The following is a 13,577-nucleotide window of genomic DNA, read 5'->3' as shown; positions in this document are numbered from 1 at the left end:
TCGCACTCCCGTCGTAGGGCATCCCATACTGGGCGGCGGAGCTGACCGACGGTGGCTGCTACAGCTGCAGCGGCTGCTGCGCTGTCACGCTGGGCAGCGGCAATGGCTGCTGCGTTGGAGCGCCGGGCGCTGCGGAGGCTGCCAGGAGCGGCGGCTGCCACTGCAGCCAGGGCTTGGCGGTGGTGGCGATGGATGGCAGCTGCAGCGGCCTGGCGAGCGCGGCGAAGGCCGCCTGGTGCGGCGGCAGCCACGATGGCGCGGGGGTGGCGATGGGCGGCGCAACCGGGTGCGGTCCCTAGGACCCGGCCAAGAACAAGTGGATCTCCTGGACCACCTGGGTTAGGTCCCGTAGCACCCCAGACACCTCCTCCCAGGTGAGGACGGCGGAGGAGGGAGCGACAGAGAATCCCGGCGCGGGTAGGAGCGGGGCGACAGTCGTGGTGTTCGCCGGAGGCGACAAGGTGACCGGCAGCGGAAGAGACGGGCTTGGCGGCGATGAAGACATGATCGAACCGAAGCTAGCTGATACCAAATTGTTATGGGGGTGCTAGAAGGAGGGAGCGAGAGGGCTCGCCGGGGGCCCTTTTGCCCACGGACAGGCAAGAGGGAAGGGATTTCCTTCTTAATTCTTGCTTGATTAGATTAATACATCTCCTCTCTTTATATAGAGAGGTTTACTTGACTCCCAAGCAAGACTTACTTGACCCCTAAGCAAGCGACCCTTATCTCTAATTAACCCTAAGACTAATGGGCCCATTAGGCCCATTACGTACTCTAACACTATCACTGACTCGCTGAAAGTTGATGAGAGTAGCAAGTGGAGTTCTACGCTATTTTCCACAAAAAGGCAACATGAAGCTCATTATGATTGCAGCAAACACTTTCAACTATGAAGTGATATACACAGGTAAAACCTTTGGCAAGATCGTTATGCATACCAATAAACTATTAGTTTTGTACCATGGAATTAAACCGTGATAGAATAGCCATGTCAAAAAAGAATTACCAGGTGCACTAACTTTTCCTTACAATACAGATATGCCCCTGCAGTAATGAAGAAAAAAGCTGAAATTAGCAGTATGTTAGTGCATCTATAAAAGCAATATTGGCTGATTACCCTAAGGCCAACGTTAGGCGCCGGTGCACCGGCCCAATCTTTCAGCCGGTCTGCTGCTAGCCATCGATCTGAAAGTCACGAACCGTCAGATCTCACGTCCTCTTCCTTTCCCTTCTCGTCCCTCTTCCCAGTACGCACAAGGAAACAAAAACACAACGAGCACCATCGATTCATGCCCCGGCGACCTCGAAGCTCCGTTGGTTCCCCAATGCTCGTCGCTCGCCGTCGCCACTCATCGGTTGCAGCACAAAAAACAAAGAATACACCAGTTTAAAACCAAAAACACATGGTTCCAGCAAATAATTAATATGGCTCCAGCAAACAACAATGTGGTTGCAGCAAAAATGCTATGATTTCAGCAAAACACATTGATATGGTTCCAGCAAAAAATACACATGGTTCCAACAAAAAATTGCTATAGTTCCAGCAAAAAAAATGAAAAGTGTTTCCTCCAGAAAAAAAGGTCAATGCAGCAAAAGAATTCATGGAGTTGCTGTTGTATCCGCCCCAGCACCATCCTTGCCGCTTGCAGGAACTCAAAAATGCTAGTTTCAGCAAAAAATCTGTGCAACAAAAATTATGGCACCGCCGCCATGGTCGCCCGGCGCAATCATCCCCTGCTGCAGCAAATCAAGAAAATGCTTCCAGCAAAAATCGAAAGTGGTTCCAGCAAAAATAGAAAAAGACATCAACTTACCACGGCCACCGTTGTCGCCGCTACCACCATCCTCGCCGGTTGAATCAAATCCTCACGCTGGTTGAAGTAAATCCCGATGCTGGTTCCAGCATCGCGTTCTCACCAGGTCCCGGCGTGTTCCCTCCGCGCGTCGCCGTCGGTCCGAGGACGCAAAAAACCTCCACCCCAGGCCGGCCGCTCCATGGCCTCGCTCCATGTGCGCAGCTCGCCGCGGCCGCGGGTGCAGCTAGTCGCGGTGGCGTTGTTGGGGAACGTTGCAGAAAATTAAATATTTTCCTACGGTTTCACCAAGATCAATCTATGAGTTCATCTAAGCAACGAGTCAAGGGGAAGAGTTTGCATCTACATACCACTTGCAGATCGAGTGCGGAAGCGTTCAAGGGGATGGTGATGATGGAGTCGTACTCGTCGTGATTCGGATCACCGATGACTAAGTGCTGAACGGACAGCACCTCCGCGTTCAACACACGTACGGGACGGACGACGTCTCCTCCGTCTTGATCTAGCAAGGAGGAAGGAGAGGTTGAGGAAGGCAGCTCCAAGGCCAGCACGATGGCGTGGTGCAGTTGGTGCAGCAGTATTCTGACAGAGCTTCGCCGAGCACGTACGGAGGAGGAGAGGTGTTGGGGAGGGGAGGGGCTGCGCCTTGAGTTGTCGTGTGTAGCAGCCCTCCCCTCACCCCCTCTATTTATAGGAGGAAGGGGCAAGGGGGGCCGGCCCTCTAGGGGAAACCCTAGAGGGGGGCGGCGGCCAAAGGGTGGGGGGCTTGCCCCCCAAGCAAGGGGGGGTGCGCCCCCTTTAGGGTTTCCCCCCCAACCCTAGGCGCATGGGCCAAAGGGGGGGGCGCCAAGCCCACTAGGGGCTGGCTGCTATCCCTACGCAGCCCAAGTGGCCCCCCCCGGGAGGGGTGGTCCCTCCCGGTGGACCCCCGGAACCTTTCCGGTGGTCCCGGTACATACCGGTATGACCCTGAAACTTTCCGGTGCCCGTTTAACAACTTCCCATATATAAAACTTTACCTCCGGACCATTCTGGAACTCCTCGTGACGTCCTGGATCTCATCCGGGACTCCGAACAACATTCGGTAATCACATACTTGTCTTCCTGATAACCCTAGCGTCACCGAACCTTAAGTGTGTAGACCCTACGGGTTCGGGAGACATGCAAACATGACCGAGACTCTCCGGTCAATAACCAACAGCGGGATCTGGATACCCATGTTGGCTCCCACATGCTCCTCGATGATGTCATCGGATGAACCACGATGTCAAGGATTCGATCAAACCCCGTATACAATTTCCTTTGTCAATCGGTACGTTACTTGCCCGAGACTCGATCGTCGGTATCCCAATACCTTGTTCAGTCTCGTTACCGGCAAGTCACTTTACTCGTACCGTAATGCATGATCCCGTGGCCAACACCTTGGTCACCTTGAGCTCATTATGATGATGCATTACCGAGTGGGCCCAGAGATACCTCTCCGTCATACGGAGTGACAAATCCCACTCTCGATCCGTGTCAACCCAATAGACACTTTCGGAGATACCTGTAGTGCACCTTTATAGTCACCTAGTTACGTTGTGACGTTTGATACACCCAAAGCATTCCTACGGTATCCAGGAGTTACACGATCTCATGGTCGAAGGAAGAGATACTTGACATTGGCAAAGCTCTAGCAAACGAACTACACGATCTTTGTGCTATGCTTAGGATTGGGTCTTGTCCATCACATCATTCTCCTAATGATGTGATCCCGTTATCAACGACATCCAATGTCCATAGCCAGGAAACCATGACTATCTGTTGATCACAACGAGCTAGTCAACTAGAGGCTCACTAGGGACATATTGTGGTCTATGTATTCACACGTGTATTATGATTTCCGGATAATACAGTTATAGCATGAATAAAAGACAATTATCATGAACAATGAAATATAATAATACTTTTATTATTGCCTCTAGGGCATATTTCCAACAGTCTCCCACTCGCACTAGAGTCACCAATCTAGTTACATTGTGATGAATCGAACACCCATAGAGTTCTGGTGTTGATCATGTTTTGCTCGCGAGAGAGGTTTAGTCAACGGATCTGCGACATTCAGATCCGTATGTACTTTGCAAATTTCTATGTCTCCATCTTGAACATTTTCACGGATGGAGTTGAAACGACGCTTGATGTGCCTGGTCTTCTTGTGAAACCTGGGCTCCTTGGCAAGGGCAATAGCTCCAGTGTTGTCACAGAAGAGTTTGATTGGCCCCGACGCATTGGGTATGACTCCTAGGTCGGTGATGAACTCCTTCACCCAAATCACTTCATGCGCTGCCTCCGAGGCTGCCATGTACTCCGCTTCACACGTAGAACCCGCCACGACGCTCTGCTTGCAGCTGCACCAGCTTACTGCTCCACCATTCAACATATACACGTATCCGGTTTGTGACTTAGAGTCATCCGGATCTGAGTCGAAGCTAGCGTCGACGTAACCCTTTACGACGAGCTCTTCGTCTCCTCCATAAACGAGAAACATGTCCTTTGTCCTTTTCAGGTACTTCAGGATATTCTTGACCGCTGTCCAGTGTTCCTTGCCGGGATTACTCTGGTATCTTTCTACCAAACTTACGGCAAGGTTTACATCAGGTCTGGTACACAGCATGGCATACATAATAGATCCTATGGCTGAAGCATAGGGGATGACACTCATCTCTTCTTTATCTTTTGCTGTGGTCGGTGACTGAGCCGAGCTCAATCTCACACCTTGTAACATAGGCAAGAACCCTTTCTTGGACTCATCCATTTTGAACTTTTTCAAAATCTTATCAAGGTATGTGCTTTGTGAAATACCTATGAGGCGTCTCGATCTATCTCTATAGATCTTGATGCCTAATTTATAAGCAGCTTCTCCAAGGTCCTTCATTGAAAAACATTTGTTCAAGTAGGCCTTAATGATGTCCAGAAATTCTATATTATTTCCCATCAAGAGTATGTCATCTACATATAATATGAGAAATGCTACAGAGCTCCCACTCACTTTCTTGTAAACGCAGGTTTCTCCATAAGTCTACATAAACCCAAACGCTTTGATCATCTCATCAAAGCGAATATTCCAACTCCGAGATGCTTGCACCAGCCCATAAATGGATCGCTGGAGCTTGCATATTTTGTTAGCGTTCTCAGGATCGACAAAACCTTCCGGCTGCATCATATACAGTTCTTCCTTAAGATGCCTGTTAAGGAATGCCGTTTTGACGTCCATCTGCCATATCTCATAATCATAGTATGCGGCAATTGCTAACATGATTCGGACGGACTTAAGCTTCGCTACGGGAGAGAAAGTCTCATCATAGTCAATCCCTTGAACTTGCCGATAACCCTTAGCGACAAGTCGAGCTTTATAGATGGTGACATTACCATCCGCGTCCATCTTCTTCTTAAAGATCCATTTGTTTTCTATCGCTCGCCGATCATCGGGCAAGTCAGTCAAAGTCCATACTTTGTTTTCATACATGGATTCTATCTCGGATTTCATGGCTTCTAGCCATTTGTTGGAATTTGGGCCCGCCATCGCTTCTTCATAGTTCGAAGGTTCACCGTTGTCTAACAACATGATTTCTAGGACAGGGTTGCCGTACCACTCTGGTGCGGAACGTGTCCTTGTGGACCTACGAAGTTCAGTAGCAACTTGATCCGAAGTACCTTGATCATCATCATTGTTTTCCTCTTTGGTTGGTGTGGGCATCACAGGAACATTTCCCTGAGGTGCACCACTTTCCCGTTCGAGAGGTAGTACTTCATCGAGTTCTACTTTCCTCCCACTTACTTCTTTCGAGAGAAACTCTTTTTCCAGAAAGCATCCGTTCTTGGCAACAAAGATCTTTCCCTCGGATCTTAAGTAGAAGGTATACCCGACAGTTTCCTTAGGGTATCCTATGAAGACGCATTTTTCTGACTTGGGTTCGAGCTTTTCAGGTTGAAGTTTCTTGACATAAGCATCGCATCCCCAATCTTTTAGAAACGACAGCTTAGGTTTCTTCCCAAACCATAATTCATACGGTGTCGTCTCAACAGATTTAGACGGTGCCCTATTTAAAGTGAATGTAGCTGTCTCTAGAGCGTATCCCCAAAATGATAGCGGTAAATCGGTAAGAGACATCATAGACCGCACCATATCCAATAGAGTGCGATTACGACGTTCGGACACACCGTTTCGCTGAGGTGTTCCAGGCGGCGTGAGTTGTGAAACGATTCCACATTTCCTTAAGTGTGTACCAAATTCGTGACTTAAGTATTCTCCTCCACGATCTGATTGTAGGAATTTTATCTTTCGGTCACGTTGATTCTCTACCTCATTCTGAAATTCCTTGAACTTTTCAAAGGTCTCAGACTTGTGTTTCATTAAGTAGACATACCCATATCTACTTAAGTCATCAGTGAGAGTGAGAACATAACGATATCCTCCGCGAGCCTCAACGCTCATTGGACCGCACACATCGGTATGTATGATTTCCAACAAGTTGGTTGCTCGCTCCATTGTTCCGGAGAATGGAGTCTTGGTCATCTTGCCCATGAGGCATGGTTCGCATGTGTCAAATGATTCATAATCAAGAGACTCTAAAAGTCCATCAGCATGGAGCTTCTTCATGCGCTTGACACCAATGTGACCAAGGCGGCAGTGCCACAAGTATGTGGGACTATCGTTATCAACTTTACATCTTTTGGTATTCACGCTATGAATATGTGTAACACTATGTTCGAGATTCATTAAGAATAAACCATTGACCATCGGAGCATGACCATAAAACGTATCTCTCATATAAATCGAACAACCATTATTCTCGGACTTAAATGAGTAGCCATCTCGTATTAAACGAGATCCAGATACAATGTTCATGCTCAAACTTGGCACTAAATAACAATTATTAAGGTTCAAAACTAATCCCGTAGGTAAATGTAGAGGCAGCGTGCCGACGGCGATCACATCGACTCTGGAACCATTCCCGACGCGCATCGTCACCTCGTCCTTCGCCAGTCTCCGTTTATTCCGCAGCTCCTGCTGTGAGTTATAAATATGAGCAACGGCACCCGTATCAAATACCCAGGAGTTACTACGAGTACTGGTAAGGTACACATCAATTACATGTATATCAAATATACCTTTGGTGTTGCCGGCCTTCTTATCCGCTAAGTATTTGGGGCAGTTCCGCTTCCAGTGACCCTTCCCCTTGCAATAAAAGCACTCAGTCTCAGGCTTGGGTCCATTCTTTGACTTCTTCCCAGCAACTGGCTTACCGGGCGCAGCAACCTCCTTGCCGTCCTTCTTGAAGTTCTTCTTACCCTTGCCCTTCTTGAACTTAGTGGTCTTATTGATCATCAACACTTGATGTTCTTTCTTGATTTCAACCTCTGCTGACTTCAGCATAGAAAATACTTCAGGAATGGTCTTTACCATCCCCTGCATATTGTAGTTCATCACAAAGCTCTTGTAGCTTGGTGGGAGCGACTGAAGGATTCTGTCAATGACTGCCTCATCAGGGAGGTTAATATTCAGCTGGGTCATATGGTTGTGCAACCCAGACATCTTGAGTATGTGCTCACTGACAGAACTATTTTCCTTCATCTTACAACTATAGAACTTTTCAGAGATGTCATATCTCTCAACCCGGGCGTGAGCTTGGAAAACTAGTTTCAGCTCTTCGAACATCTCATATGCTCCGTGATGCTCAAAACGCTTTTGGAGCCCCGGTTCTAAGCTGTAAAGCATGCCGCACTAAACGAGGGAGTAATCATCAGCACGAGACTGCCAAGCATTCATAATGTCTTGGTTCTCTGGGACGGGAGCGTCACCTAGCGGTCCTTCTAGGACATATTGTTTCCTGGCAGCTATGAGGATGATCCTCAGGTTCCGGACCCAGTCCGTATAGTTGCTGCCATCATCTTTCAGCTTGGTTTTCTCTAGGAACGCGTTGAAGTTCATGTTGACATGAGCGTTGGCCATTTGATCTACAAGACATATTTGCAAAGGTTTTAGACTAAGTTCATGATAATTAAGTTCTAATCAAATTATGAAGTCCCACTCAGATTAGACATCCCTCTAGTCATCTAAGTGTTACACGATCCGAGTCGACTAGCCCGTGTCCGATCATCATGTGAGACGGACTAGTCATCATCGGTGAACATTCTCATGTTGATCGTATCTTCCATACGACTCGTGTTCGACCTTTCGGTCTCCGTGTTCCGAGGCCATGTCTGCACATGCTAGGCTCGTCAAGTTAACCCTAAGTGTTTTCGCTGTGTAAAACTGTCTTACACCCGTTGTATGTGAACGTAAGAATCCATCACACCCGATCATCACGTGGTGCTTAGAAGCGACGAACTGTAGCAACGGTGCACAGTTAGGGGAGAACACTTCTTGAAATTGTTGTAAGGGATCATCTTATTTACTACCGTCGTCCTAAGTAAACAAGATGCATAAAACATAATAAACATCACATGCAATTATATAAAGTAGTGACATGATATGGCCAATATCATATAGCTCCTTTGATCTTCATCTTCGGGGCTCCATGATCATCTTGTCACCGGCATGACACCATGATCTCCATCATCATGATCTCCATCATCGTGTCTTCATGAAGTTGTCACGCCAACGACTACTTCTACTTCTATGACTAACGCGTTTAGCAATAAAGTAAAGTAAGTTACATGGCGTTCTTCAATGACACGCAGGTCATACAAAAATAAAGACAGCTCCTATGGCTCCTGCCGGTTGTCATACTCATCGACATGCAAGTCGTGAATCCTATTACAAAGAACATGATCTCATACATCACAATTCATCATTCATCACAACTTCTGGCCATATCACATCACATGATCAATCGCTGCAAAAACAAGTTAGACGTCCTCTAATTGTTGTTGCATCTTTTACGTGGCTGCAATTGGGTTCTAGCAAGAACGTTTTCTTACCTACGAATAACCACAACGTGATTTTGTCAACTTCTATTTACCCTTCATAAGGGCCCTTTTCATCGAATCCGCTCCAACTAAAGCGGGAGAGACAGACACCCGCCAGCCACCTTATGCAACTAGTGCATGTCAATCGGTGGAACCGGTCTCACATAAGCGTATGTGTAAGGTTGGTCCGGGCCGCTTCATCCCACAATGCCGTTGAAGCAAGAAAAGACTAGTAGTGGCAAGTAAGTTGACAAGATCCACGCCCACAACAAAATTGTGTTCTACTCGTGCAAAGAGAACTACGCATAGACCTAGCTCATGATGCCACTGTTGGGGAACGTTGCAGAAAATTAAAAATTTTCCTACGGTTTCACCAAGATCCATCTATGAGTTCATCTAAGCAACGAGTCAAGGGGAAGAGTTTGCATCTACATACCACTTGCAGATCGAGTGCGGAAGCGTTCAAGGGGATGGTGATGATGGAGTCGTACTCGTCGTGATTCGGATCACCGATGACTAAGTGCTGAACGGACAGCACCTCCGCGTTCAACACACGTACGGGATGGACGACGTCTCCTCCGTCTTGATCCAGCAAGGAGGAAGGAGAGGTTGAGGAAGGCAGCTCCAAGGGCAGCACGACGGCGTGGTGCAGTTGGTGCAGCAGTATTCCGATAGAGCTTCGCCGAGCACGTACGGAGGAGGAGAGGTGTTGGGGAGGGGAGGGGTTGCGCCTTGAGTTGTCGTGTGTAGCAGCCCTCCCCTCACCCCTCTATTTATAGGAGGAAGGGGCAAGGGGGGCCGGCCCTCTAGGGGAAACCCTAGAGGGGGGCGGCGGCCAAAGGATGGGGGGCTTGCCCCCAAGCAAGGGGGGGTGCGCCCCCTTTAGGGTTTCCCCCCCAACCCTAGGCGCATGGGCCAAAGGGGGGGGCGCCAAGCCCACTAGGGGCTGGCTGCTATCCCTACGCAGCCCAAGTGGCCCCCCTGGGAGGGGTGGTCCCTCCCGGTGGACCACCGGAACCTTTCCGGTGGTCCCGGTACAATACCGGTATGACCTCGAAACTTTCCGGTGCCCGTTTAACAACTTCCCATATATAAAACTTTAGCTCCGGACCATTCCGGAACTCCTCGTGACGTCCGGGATCTCATCCGGGACTCCGAACAACATTCGGTAATCACATACTTGTCTTCCTGATAACCCTAGCGTCACCGAACCTTAAGTGTGTAGACCCTACGGGTTCGGGAGACATGCAGACATGACCGAGACTCTCCGGTCAATAACCAACAGCCGGATCTGGATACCCATGTTGGCTCCCACATGCTCCTCGATGATGTCATCGGATGAACCACGATGTCGAGGATTCGATCAAACCCCGTATACAATTCCCTTTGTCAATCGGTACGTTACTTGCCGAGACTCGATCGTCGGTATCCCAATACCTTGTTCAGTCTCGTTACCGGCAAGCCACTTTACTCGTACCGTAATGCATGATCCCGTGGCCAACACCTTGGTCACCTTGAGCTCATTATGATGATGCATTACCGAGTGGGCCCAGAGATACCTCTCCGTCATACGGAGTGACAAATCCCAGTCTCGATCCGTGTCAACCCAATAGACACTTTCGGAGATACCTGTAGTGCACCTTTATAGTCACCCAGTTACGTTGTGACGTTTGATACACCCAAAGCATTCCTACGGTATCCAGGAGTTACACGATCTCATGGTCGAAGGAAGAGATACTTGACATTGGCAAAGCTCTAGCAAACGAACTACACGATCTTTGTGCTATGCTTAGGATTGGGTCTTGTCCATGACATCATTCTCCTAATGATGTGATCCCGTTATCAGCGACATCCAATGTCCATAGCCAGGAAACCATGACTATCTGTTGATCACAACGAGCTAGTCAACTAGAGGCTCACTAGGGACATATTGTGGTCTATGTATTCACACGTGTATTATGATTTCCGGATAATACAGTTATAGCATGAATAAAAGACAATTATCATGAACAATGAAATATAATAATACTTTTATTATTGCCTCTAGGGCATATTTCCAACAGGCGTTTCATGGACTCAGCTCTCCGCTCGCGTTGGCTCCGGCACCCCTCAACCGTGGTCTCCGGCGCTGGTATTTCAGGAATTCAGAGACAGAGAGAGAACGGCGGCAGGGGGAGAACTGGATAGAGATACTCGCATGGGGGTGGGGATAAGATTTCTGTGGTGAGCGGTGGTCAAGGGGTTTGCGTGGGTCCACGTGTGTGCGCGTTGGGCGGCGAGGGGACCGGCCCAGTTTCGGCCGGTGCGCCGAAGCGAAGCGTTTTCTCATAATACTGGTGCTGGTCTGTTTATGCGAGAAGTTGAAAGAACGGAACAGTTAATAAAAATATTAGCTCTGAACAACAAACTTAGATAAGAAGTGTAGATGCAGTGGTCTAATGTCCATAGAAAAACACGCTTGCTAACACCACGCCATTGCAATCAAAATATCAAAATATTGCCTAATTATCAAAAGTGCAGATGCATTGGCAATACAGATGTACACACCTTGTAACGCCAATATCTAGAAGGGATACTTAGGAGATATAAGATATACCCATGCCACATATGATCTTGCCTTCTTTTTTATAGAAAACTATATATATTAGGGAAGGGTCGCTCGATTCAGTATACGTAGTATTCTCCGACGCCACCTGTAGATATAACACTGATAGCATATAAAAAAAGGGGAAGAACGGATGCTATGACCTATCTTCAACAAAGGGGAAAAGAGAAGAAAAACCCCATGAGCATGTACAACTCACGAAAAAAGCAGCAGTATATCACCTATGATATACAAAAGGAAAGGCTAATTTTTTGTTACTTCATTAGTATTTAACTTTGAATTCATAATCCACACACCAGTAATAAAAATATGCCCATCTGCATCATGAACCGAGAATCCCTAGCAGCAATTTAAACGACAATCCTTTTGTACCCATGAAACCATCTTCACCAGGTTTGAGAAGTACGCATATCTTTTATAGAAGAAAATCAACACTCTTCTATTATATTAAACCAACAAACTGAGGAGTAATTGATGTAATCGAAAGCAAATAAAGGAGATAATCATGCATTTGAAAAATTCTCAATAGCTACTCTGGTGTCTTTTTTCTTCCAGAAGCATCCTTCCAAATTTTAAATTGCCTACATTCACGCCAAAAAAAATCCCGACATTGACCCTATCATATTATGAGAAGAAATTTTCTTGTTACATTGGGAAAGACCAAAAATACCTACTCATAATTTATGTGCTAAAATTTTCCTTCTGTTCGTAGAACCGAAGATAAAAGGGCTGGGGCACAAATATGAAGACTATAGGGAAGCTGAAATAACATGCTCAAAAGTGAAATTTGTAAATAAATGCTAGGTTTAAGACTTAGGAACTCCCCACAAAAATGAGCTTTCCTTTTCACTCTTGTTCCACTCTGAATCAATAAACTGAAGGGAAGTAGTGGCTACTCTCGTTCAGGTAGCATGTAGAAACACAGGTAGAGCATCCAAGTGTATTGAAACATGGTGATGCTTTCTTCAGTGGAGAAACCAAACTGAAGGTGCACACCGTAAGTTGACCAAATCTGCCACAACACCACCGGCCATCAACGGCAATGAAGGCAACAGCAAATAGAGTGGAGTAAAAAGCTTTTCTCCAAGGCGAAGGTCCAGTTTCATGCGGCTCAGCTAGTGATCCTCCACCTTGACATTGCGCAGGAGGGGATACCCCTCTCCCCTGAGGAGCGGGACCTCCGCTCGAGACTGAAGAGAAGGGTTATTAGCTTGTCGGTGCTCCAGAGGGCTCGAAAGAGTCAGTGTGCAAGGGTTGCAAATTTGAAAGATGGTGATGCTAACACCAAAATTTTCCATCTGCGCATTAATGCTAGGCGGCGAAAGAACCACATTCATCGGATCAAGCACGGGCATGGTTGGGTAACCGAGCACACAGAAAAAGAGAAGATCATTCACGACCACTTCCATGAGGTGATGGGGAGAAGGGGATCGAGCGCCAAGGACTTTAACTGGGAAGAGCTAGGCGTTGAACCCCATGATTTGCACGGCCTTGATGCCACCATTTATGAGGAGGAGGTTTGGGAGGCCATCAAGGTCATGCCTTCTGATAAAGCACCTGGCCCTGACGGCTTCACGGGACTGTTCTTCAAGAGGTGCTGGGGGGTCATGAAGCATACGGTCATGAGGGTGGTCCAACGCTTTGACTCCCTTCACATCGACGAGCTCCACTGGCTAAACTCTGCCAATGTTGTTCTCTTGCCCAAGAAGGATGGGGCTGAGGGCATTTCTGACTACATGCCCATTAGCCTCATTCACTCCATTGCCAAAATCATCGCCAAAGTACTCTCGCTCCGGCTTGCCCCACTTATGGATGGTATTGTCTCGAACGCCCAAAGCGCTTTCATTAAGCGGCGCAGCATCCATGACAACTTCTTGTATGTGAGGAACTTCGCGCGGAGGTTACATAAGTGCAAAACTCCTGCCCTCCTCTTCAAGCTTGACATCAAGAAGGCTTTTGACTCTGTGAAGTGGGGATATTTCCTGGAGCTTCTTCAACGGCTTGGGTTTCCCACCAGATTTCGTGCTTGGGTTGCTGCTCTTCTCTCGACATCATCCTCCCGCATCCTTCTCAACGGTCTGCCAGGGCCGCCCATCAAGCATGGCAGCGGGTTTCGGCAGGGGGATCCCCTCTCCCCCCTGCTCTTTGTCATTGCGATCGACCCGCTTCAGAAAATCCTTAATTTGGCAACAACAAAAGGTCTCCTT

The sequence above is a fragment of the Triticum dicoccoides genome, chromosome 2B, assembly GCF_002162155.2.
Source record: "Triticum dicoccoides isolate Atlit2015 ecotype Zavitan chromosome 2B, WEW_v2.0, whole genome shotgun sequence".
NCBI classification, from domain to species: domain Eukaryota; kingdom Viridiplantae; phylum Streptophyta; class Magnoliopsida; order Poales; family Poaceae; genus Triticum; species Triticum dicoccoides.
The sequence above is the reverse complement of the archived record's forward strand: the minus strand, read 5'-3'. Positions refer to the sequence as shown.